The sequence below is a fragment of the Procambarus clarkii genome, chromosome 43 (genome assembly GCF_040958095.1).
Source record: "Procambarus clarkii isolate CNS0578487 chromosome 43, FALCON_Pclarkii_2.0, whole genome shotgun sequence".
Classification (NCBI taxonomy): Eukaryota; Metazoa; Arthropoda; class Malacostraca; order Decapoda; family Cambaridae; genus Procambarus; species Procambarus clarkii.
In genome coordinates this window covers 891,915-901,048 of record NC_091192.1, presented here as the reverse complement: position 1 = coordinate 901,048, position 9,134 = coordinate 891,915, and the positions used below count along the sequence as shown (strand labels likewise).

Genomic DNA, 9,134 nt, shown 5'->3' with positions numbered 1-9,134 from the left:
GTTTTTAATGGCGCTGTCTTATTAAACTTTGTTTGATATAGTGAACAAAATTTACATTTTAACATTGCTTGAGCTGCTATACATACATCATAATTTCTTTTTGCTTTCCATATTTCCTTTTTTACATTTCTAGCCAATTTGACAAACTGCTGTTTTAAACTGACTGACCCATTTTTAATTCTTTTATACAACGCTTTCCTTATACTTACAAGATTCTTTAGGCTCATGGTTATCCATTTGGGTCACTTATTTGATCCAATCAATTTACAAGGCATATATTACCTTTCTGGCTATACTAAGCATATTTTTAAATAAGTTATAATTTTAATTTATATTGTGATCCCCTGTCACGTCACCCACCGCCAGGCTCACGTCAACTCCCATGTACAGGTCACCCACCGCCAGGCTCACGTCAACTCCCATGTACAGGTCACCCACCGCCAGGCTCACGTCAACTCCCATGTACAGGTCACCCACCGCCAGGCTCACGTCAACTCCCATGTACAGGTCATCCACCGCCAGGCTCACGTCAACTCCCATGTACAGGTCACCCACCGCCAGGTTCACGTCAACTCCCATGTACAGGTCACCCACCGCCAGGTTCACGTCAACTCCCATGTACAGGTCACCCACCGCCAGGTTCACGTCAACTCCCATGTACAGGTCACCCACCGCCAGGTTCACGTCAACTCCCATGTACAGGTCACCCACCGCCAGGCTCACGTCAACTCCCATGTACAAGTCACCCACAGCCAGGTTCACGTCAACTCCCATGTACAGGTCACCCACCGCCAGGTTCACGTCAACTCCCATGTACAGGTCACCCACCGCCAGGTTCACGTCAACTCCCATGTACAGGTCACCCACCGCCAGGTTCACGTCAACTCCCATGTACAGGTCACCCACCGCCAGGCTCACGTCAACTCCCATGTACAGGTCACCCACCGCCAGGTTCACGTCAACTCCCATGTACAGGTCACCCACCGCCAGGTTCACGTCAACTCCCATGTACAGGTCACCCACCGCCAGGTTCACGTCAACTCCCATGTACAGGTCACCCACCGCCAGGTTCACGTCAACTCCAATGTACAGGTCACCCACCGCCAGGCTCACGTCAACTCCCATGTACAGGTCACCCACCGCCAGGTTCACGTCAACTCCCATGTACAGGTCACCCACCGCCAGGTTCACGTCAACTCCCATGTACAGGTCACCCACCGCCAGGCTCACGTCAACTCCCATGTACAAGTCACCCACCGCCAGGTTCACGTCAACTCCCATGTACAGGTCACCCACCGCCAGGTTCACGTCAACTCCCATGTACAGGTCCCCCACCGCCAGGTTCACGTCAACTCCCATGTACAGGTCACCCACCGCCAGGTTCACGTCAACTCCCATGTACAGGTCACCCACCGCCAGGTTCACGTCAACTCCCATGTACAGGTCACCCACCGCCAGGCTCACGTCAACTCCCATGTACAGGTCACCCACCGCCAGGTTCACGTCAACTCCCATGTACAGGTCACCCACCGCCAGGCTCACGTCAACTCCCATGTACAGGTCACCCACCGCCAGGCTCACGTCAACTCCCATGTACAGGTCACCCACCGCCAGGTTCACGTCAACTCCCATGTACAGGTCACCCACCGCCAGGCTCACGTCAACTCCCATGTACAGGTCACCCACCGCCAGGCTCACGTCAACTCCCATGTACAGGTTACCCACCGCCAGGTTCACGTCAACTCCCATGTACAGGTCACCCACCGCCAGGCTCACGTCAACTCCCATGTACAGGTCACCCACCGCCAGGCTCACGTCAACTCCCATGTACAGGTCACCCACCGCCAGGTTCACGTCAACTCCCATGTACAGGTCACCCACCGCCAGGCTCACGTCAACTCCCATGTACAGGTCACCCACCGCCAGGCTCACGTCAACTCCCATGTACAGGTCACCCACCGCCAGGTTCACGTCAACTCCCATGTACAGGTCACCAACCGCCAGGCTCACGTCAACTCCCATGTACAGGTCACCCACCGCCAGGCTCACGTCAACTCCCATGTACAGGTCACCCACCGCCAGGTTCACGTCAACTCCCATGTACAGGTCACCCACCGCCAGGCTCACGTCAACTCCCATGTACAGGTCACCCACCGCCAGGCTCACGTCAACTCCCATGTACAGGTCACCCACCGCCAGGTTCACGTCAACTCCCATGTACAGGTCACCCACTAACACTCTCTCATGTTCAAAGTACGGCCCACGTCCCATTGACAGGTCACCCACTTCCACTCGGTCCACGTTCCAAGAACAGTCCACCCCCGCCTATGTTTACGTCTGTCCAATCTAGCCTTTTCAAGAAACTCCTAAATCCGTTGAAATGGGATTTTTGGAAATCTGGCAACTTAAAAGAATTTTCTCTTACACATCTATTCCCTTCAATGCTAAATCTAATATCTTTGTGACCACTGTTCCCTAGTTCACTCCCTATTGAGATGTCATTTATTTATTTGTCTTCCTGTTGGCTCATTATATTGTTTAAGGAAGCAATCAACTAATTTTTAAAAATTCTACTTCGGTCTTCCCTGTTTTGTTATTCCTGTTTATTTAATTAAAATTAGTCACCTTAGCACAAACACTGTTTGACCTAAACTGTTAACAAAAAATATTTGAGAGGAATCTTATAGAAACTGGTAAAAATAATTACAACATAATATTTCCACGATTCAGTGCTTAGCTCTTATGAAAATCATAAAGTTATTATTTAGTCAAATTTACTTTTTGCACTGAGGCAGGTATTTTGTCTGCTAATTCCATGTATGACTAACCATCCTGTGAGATGGGAATATTACATGAACTTATAGCTAGTTTTTGATCTACACTCTAATCTTTCATATAGAATAGGGTAGCAGCACATTGCTGTAATATACCTAAGCTTGTTAATAAAAAATAATTGACCTAGACTCCCAAATGCTTCAGACTTTGTCCTAAACATGCATTGCTTCCTTTGTGTCAAAGTTTGGCGCCCTGTCTACCTTGTGTAGCTTCCAGGGATCAACAACCCCGCGGCCCGGTCTCCGACCAAGCCTCCAACTAACCTGCAGGCCTCCCTGCAACCAACTCCTATTATTAGATTATTTATAATTTTAACCAAATAGTTTCTGGGATCCCCTCTTCGACACTACAATTTAAATTTTCCCTTATATCAATTGCCACTTTTTCCTCGATTATTCTGTCTTCTCCCGTGAAATCTTTTAAATACAGTATCTTAATTTGATATTCAGCAAATAATTCCCCCTTTTTCCTACATGCATCCACGTTTCGGCTAATGCAATAATATCTAGTGTTTCTGTGCAGACCAAATCACTTAAATCGTTTATTTTGTTTCTAAACTCCTACTATTTGCGTAGTACACCTTAAGAGTATTATTTTACATTAAGGCGTGTCTCCGACACTCTTCCTTTCACCCAAACTGTTTCCCCTACCAACATTTGATGAGTAAATGTTGTTTGCATACGCTAAATAAGAATACGCTAGGCTAGGAAGTGATATGTCATAGCAAACTAAGCTAGGTACGGTTTGTCGAGTAACTGGCTCTTTTTGCCAGACTTTCTTTATTTGCAGCAAGTGATTGCAAATGATCATTAATTCCATTGTATAAGGATTGGTTTTCATCCAATCTGTCTTCTTTATCTGCAAGTTACAGCCAAACCTTACCACGAAGAGTCGTTTATCAGTAAATATTTCTTCTACAGTCGCAAATGTTTACTGTAACACCTAAATTCTAAAACTGTTAACATAATTGTTACAGTACATTATTATATGATCAAGACTTGTATCTTCCCTTGTACTTTAGTTTTAACAACAAACTGAGTATTGACGTCACCAGGCTTCCCACAGTAGGTATTAATACACCTTGACGTCACCAGGCTTCTCAAAGAAGGTATACACAGCTGACATCACCAGTCTTCATATGGAAGACATTAATATAGAGATGACTTGTCATGAGTTATAAATAAATACGTCATAAACGTCAAAAAGCTTATTATAAGTTATGAAAATGTCGACGAGGCTTGTCTCAGCAGTTATTACTAAACGTCGACGAGGCTTGTCTCAGCAGTTATTACTAAACGTCGACGAGGCTTGTCTCAGCAGTTATTACTAAACGTCGACGAGGCTTGTCTCAGCAGTTATTACTAAACGTCGACGAGGCTTGTCTCAGCAGTTATTACTAAACGTCGACGAGGCTTGTCTCAGCAGTTATTACTAAACGTCGACGAGGCTTGTCTCAGCAGTTATTACTAAACGTTGATGACGTCATAAGGCTTGTCAGTCATGAAGAAAGCATTATCATGCTTGCTTCATGATAAACATTATGTTTATTGCATTATCATGCAATAAAGCATGATAATGCTTATCATGCTTTATTGCGTGCTTCAACGCTCTCTAAGAAGTCTTAGACTTTTCTTATTGTAAATGACATTACTATGACAAGGATAAGTTGCAACCTGAAGTCAAAATATAACTTCAACCGCATACTTATGTTGATAATATGTAAGATAAATCAGGTAAGTTCTGCAAATACAATGCAACAAAACAATTGTTTAAAAATTGTTCGCACTAATGCACTAACGAAGTAATTCCTCAGAGCACAATATCCAGCCATAGCATGTTTATATCACCAAAAATACAATAGATTGTAAGAAGTCTTACCTAAGATGAGCTGCATGACATCAGGACGGCTGGTGAAGTACCGCTGACGTCTCCTCTACACCAGCCCCGCTGACGTCTCTCTACACCAGCCCCGCTGACGTCTCCTCTACACCAGCCCCGCTGACGTCTCCTCTACACCAGCCCCGCTGACGTCTCCTCTACACCAGCCCCGCTGACGCCTCCTCTACACCAGCCCCGCTGACCGTGTGACCCGATGGCGGCCGCCGCGCCCATTTTCCTTCCTCATATTCAAGTAGTTCCCAGTACTTGGCTCTTCAAAAGCCAATCCGCTCTGTATTTCGTTAAAGTTAGCATATACAAAATTATTACGAATAAAATAAATGTTATAATAAACTTCCTGTTTGGAGATAATATTAGTATTTGCGAGATTGTGGCAGAGCGGAGTGATAAAGAGAGACGGTCAGCTTCCCGCCAAAACCCAGCCGTCGTCGACACCTGACAGGTGTTGCCAACTGTTTACTCTCTACTCTCCCTCTCTCAAATACAGGTCGGATGTTAATTTTGTTGGTGTTAATAAACAATAAATTTTAAAAATATTCTTAACACAAGATGGTATACCAGGAAATAATGCCATTAGCCTTTTAGCAAATAAGACAAGATACCTTCTATCGCCTTTCATTGGCAATGCTTAATTGTTAAATTGTGCCTTGTCCTTATATTAGGCCGCCCTCATGAACATTGGTCAAACACTAGTTAACCTAACAGCCGTCCTCACACCGTTCATAACTGAGAAACACTTGACACATGACGAGGATGAACCCAAGCTGCGGTTCACCCCAAAGATGCATTCTTTAATTTAAGGGTCTCGTAGTAGAGTTGGCTTCATTCTCGACTCACAACCAGTAATTTCGAGTTTCAGTCCCGGGCGGGACAAAAATAGTTGGACACGTTTCCTTTCACCTAATTTAACTGTTCACCTAGCAGTAAATAGGTACCCGGGAGTTAGGCAATTGTTGTACTCACATAGTTGCACTTGTGGGGATTGAGCTTCGGCTTTCTCGTCCCGCCTCTCAACTGTCAATCAACTGGTGTACAGGTTCCTGAGTCTACTGGGCTTCATCATATTTACATTTGAAACTGTGTATGGAGTCTGCCTCCACCAATTTCTGTGTGTTCCATAACGACAAAACGAATTAATTAAATAAAAAAGACAATGATCCTTCATTGTTTAATTATTGGCATGTCTGGCTGCAAAAACTGGGTCATAGGCGTTCAATCCCCAGAATTAAAATACATTACATTTTTTTTTTTTATTTTATTTTATTTTTTTTTTTTTGAGATATATACAAGAGTTGTTACATTCTTGTACAGCCACTAGTACGCGTAGCGTTTCGGGCAGGTCCCTGGAATACGATCCCCTGCCGCGAAGAATCGTTTTTTCATCCAAGTACACATTTTACTGTTGCGTTAAACAGAGGCTACAGTTAAGGAATTGCGCCCAGTAAATCCTCCCCGGCCAGGATACGAACCCATGACATAGCGCTCGCGGAACGCCAGGCGAGTGTCTTACCACTACACCACGGAGACTGTAAACATATATTGTCTTTCCGACTCCCGATATAATCGTCAAGCTATAGGTTTATGAATCAAATCTTTTAATAAGGATTTGTCAGGAAATAAGGTAAACTTGTTTTATGAAACTTATTTAAATGCGTTATAGTGAATCTCAAAGCTAGAAAGCATTTTTTCGGAGACAGCTTTAGAGTGTGTTAATAGCATACTTGCTGAGCCGGTGCTTTCATTACCTCACTCCAAGCCTCTTCAACTTCTATAATACAGAATTTAAAAGGAGTTAACATTTTCACATCACTCCATGAAATGTTAGTAAATGGTTATATTTATGTGAATAAGCGTAGACCACTTCAGTATTGTGCCAATTTTTGAATCAATGGCAATCAATTGGGATAATCAGAGCTTTAAAACTCAAATAAGTGTGCAATTTATTTTTACATTCTTAATTTAATTAATTTCTTATCCACACTATTCCCATTCTGTGATTGGTAGTGGGAAAAGATTACAGAGGCACATATTGCGTTCAAGAATTAAAACCACAACGTTTAGGTAAGCAAGCATCAGCATTGATGAGTTAAGTTACATTGTTGCTTACTTGAAGGAATTTGCTATCACTGTAAGGCGAAGGCAGCCATTTTGTTGGATCCCGTATTTTAATACTAGACATGGAGATGCACATTGCAAGGTGATGAACGTGGGCCATTCTAGCTTAATGACTAGGATAGGTTAAGTTACGTAGGTTAGGTCCGATCAAATTTCTACGCCATAAAAAATTGAATTCATATATAGTGTAATGGAAAGCCTAACCATTCATTCCATGAGCAAATAATTTTGAAAAATATAATATCTCAGGAAAAATTGGCTTAGATCCTGTAAACACGCCATTTGCTTCCATATTTATACTCGCATTTGGGTGAGGTGATATGATACAACAGTTTTGGATGAGGTAAACAAACTTGTGACAAACACAAGACGGAACACGGAACAATGGGGTATTAATTGGATATATGAGTGCATAAGAATGGAAGTAACTGCAAAGGGCCTATTGGCCCATACTTCCTCTTGATGCTTCTATATTGGTACGGAGTCTTGAAGTGGGTAGAATATTAGTTGTGCATTAATTGACTGTTGATTGATGGTGTTGAATTTTTCATGTGTAGTGCCTCGCTGATGTCAAGCCGCCTGCTATCGCTGTAGCTATCGATAATTTCTGTATTGTTTGTTAAGACTTTTCTGGTGATGGTCTGGTTGTGGGAAGAGATTATATGTTCCTTAATGGAGCCCTGTTGCTTATGCATTGTTAATCGCCTGGAAAGAGATGTTGTTGTCTTGCCTATATACTGAGTTATTTGGGGCTTACAGTCCTCAAGTGGACATTTGAAGGCATAGACGACGTTGGTCTCCTATAAGGCGTTCTGCTTTGTGCCTGGAGAGTTTCTCATGAGTAGGTTGGCCGTTTTTTTGGTTTTATAGTAAATCGTCAATTGAATCTTCTGATTTTTGTCTGTAGGGATAACGTTCCTATCAACAATATCTTTCAGGACCCTTTCCTCCGTTTTATGAGCTGTGGAAAAGAAGTTCCTGTAAAATAGTCTAATAGGGGGTACATGTGTTGTGTTAGTTGACTCTTCAGAGATTGCATGGCGTTTCACCTTTTCACCAAAGGTGAAACTATTAGACTATTTTACAGTATTTTAGACTATTTTACATACATACATACATACATATATATATATATATATATATATATATATATATATATATATATATATATATATATATATATATATATATATATATATATATATAATAGGGGTACTACCTCTGGTACAACTGTAGGGGCCCTCAGCCTCGAAGAAGAAAATAAACAGTATTCAGAGCTGACCTTATGGATTCTCACCGAACATTTTAATATTTTTCCTCCTACCACCCTTATTTTATTTTTATTTTTCTTACATTGTGTTACAGTTTACAGAAAACACAAACACATATAACAATCACTGTTCGAAGACCTCATCCATCTCTTGGGATGTGGTGTGCGTGCCCAAGATACAGCAAGCATTTCCTCTCTGGATCGCGACACTGAGGCGCTGGAATAGGAAACTATCCGCTCTTGAGTCTCTAATTTGCCTAATGAGTTCCTCACTCACCTTTTTTTAGGAACTTAAGTGCATATACCCCAGGCGCCCAGGGTCTCGGAGCCTATCGAGACGAACCTGTAACAACGTTCTGTCCTTATTAGTTTTCTGGGTCTCCTTGAAGGCGGCTGCCCCGCCTCCCTCAGCTGTGTTCGGTGGAGATATGGGCGGCAAGGCGCAGAGCACCACCTATATAGCCCACCTATATGAGCCTCCTGGTTACTCACCAACTGCTAGGTGCACAGAGGTATTAAGTGAAAGGAAACGTGTCCAAGCATTTCTATTCTGACCGGAACTCGAACCCGGGATTTCCGATTGTGAATGGAGAACGAGGCTGTGCAAATATTTTCATATATGCTTATATTTTCTGATGCAAATTAAGTTACCGCGATTTCCTTTAACTTACGACTGTTTGGAGATTCTCTTTATTAATATAATTATTACTATCATTTAATCATGAAATGCTGCTGTACTGGGCTGCATTTTCACAAGCTGCCAGCCATGTGGCTGAGCCTACTTTTCCTTAATTATTAATAATGCAATGCCGATCATCTTGGTGAGATCCACACCTTCAGACTTAAATACACCTTTGTATACAAAGATATACATCTTTGGAAACAGCTATCCAAAAAAATATAATGTAGCTCATATAAATATTGTAATTTGTGAACGTTTCAGAAAACGAAGCCTCAGAATGTTGATTCCGCTTCTTGGCAGTTTATGCCACATACTTTCCCAGTATTCACTACT

The 9,134-nt window shown here is 42.7% G+C and overlaps 1 long non-coding RNA gene across 1 annotated transcript in view; it reads right to left on the bottom strand.

Annotated features, from left to right (window-relative positions):
* LOC138349969 (uncharacterized) overlaps positions 1 to 4,906 on the bottom strand; it is a 91,138-nt gene extending 86,232 nt beyond the window's left edge. Inside the window, exon 1 of the long non-coding RNA XR_011221941.1 lies at positions 4,714 to 4,906. This is a non-coding gene — a long non-coding RNA (uncharacterized lncRNA). The remainder of the gene's footprint in view (positions 1 to 4,713) is intronic.
* Between the last annotated feature and the right edge of the window lie 4,228 nt (positions 4,907 to 9,134).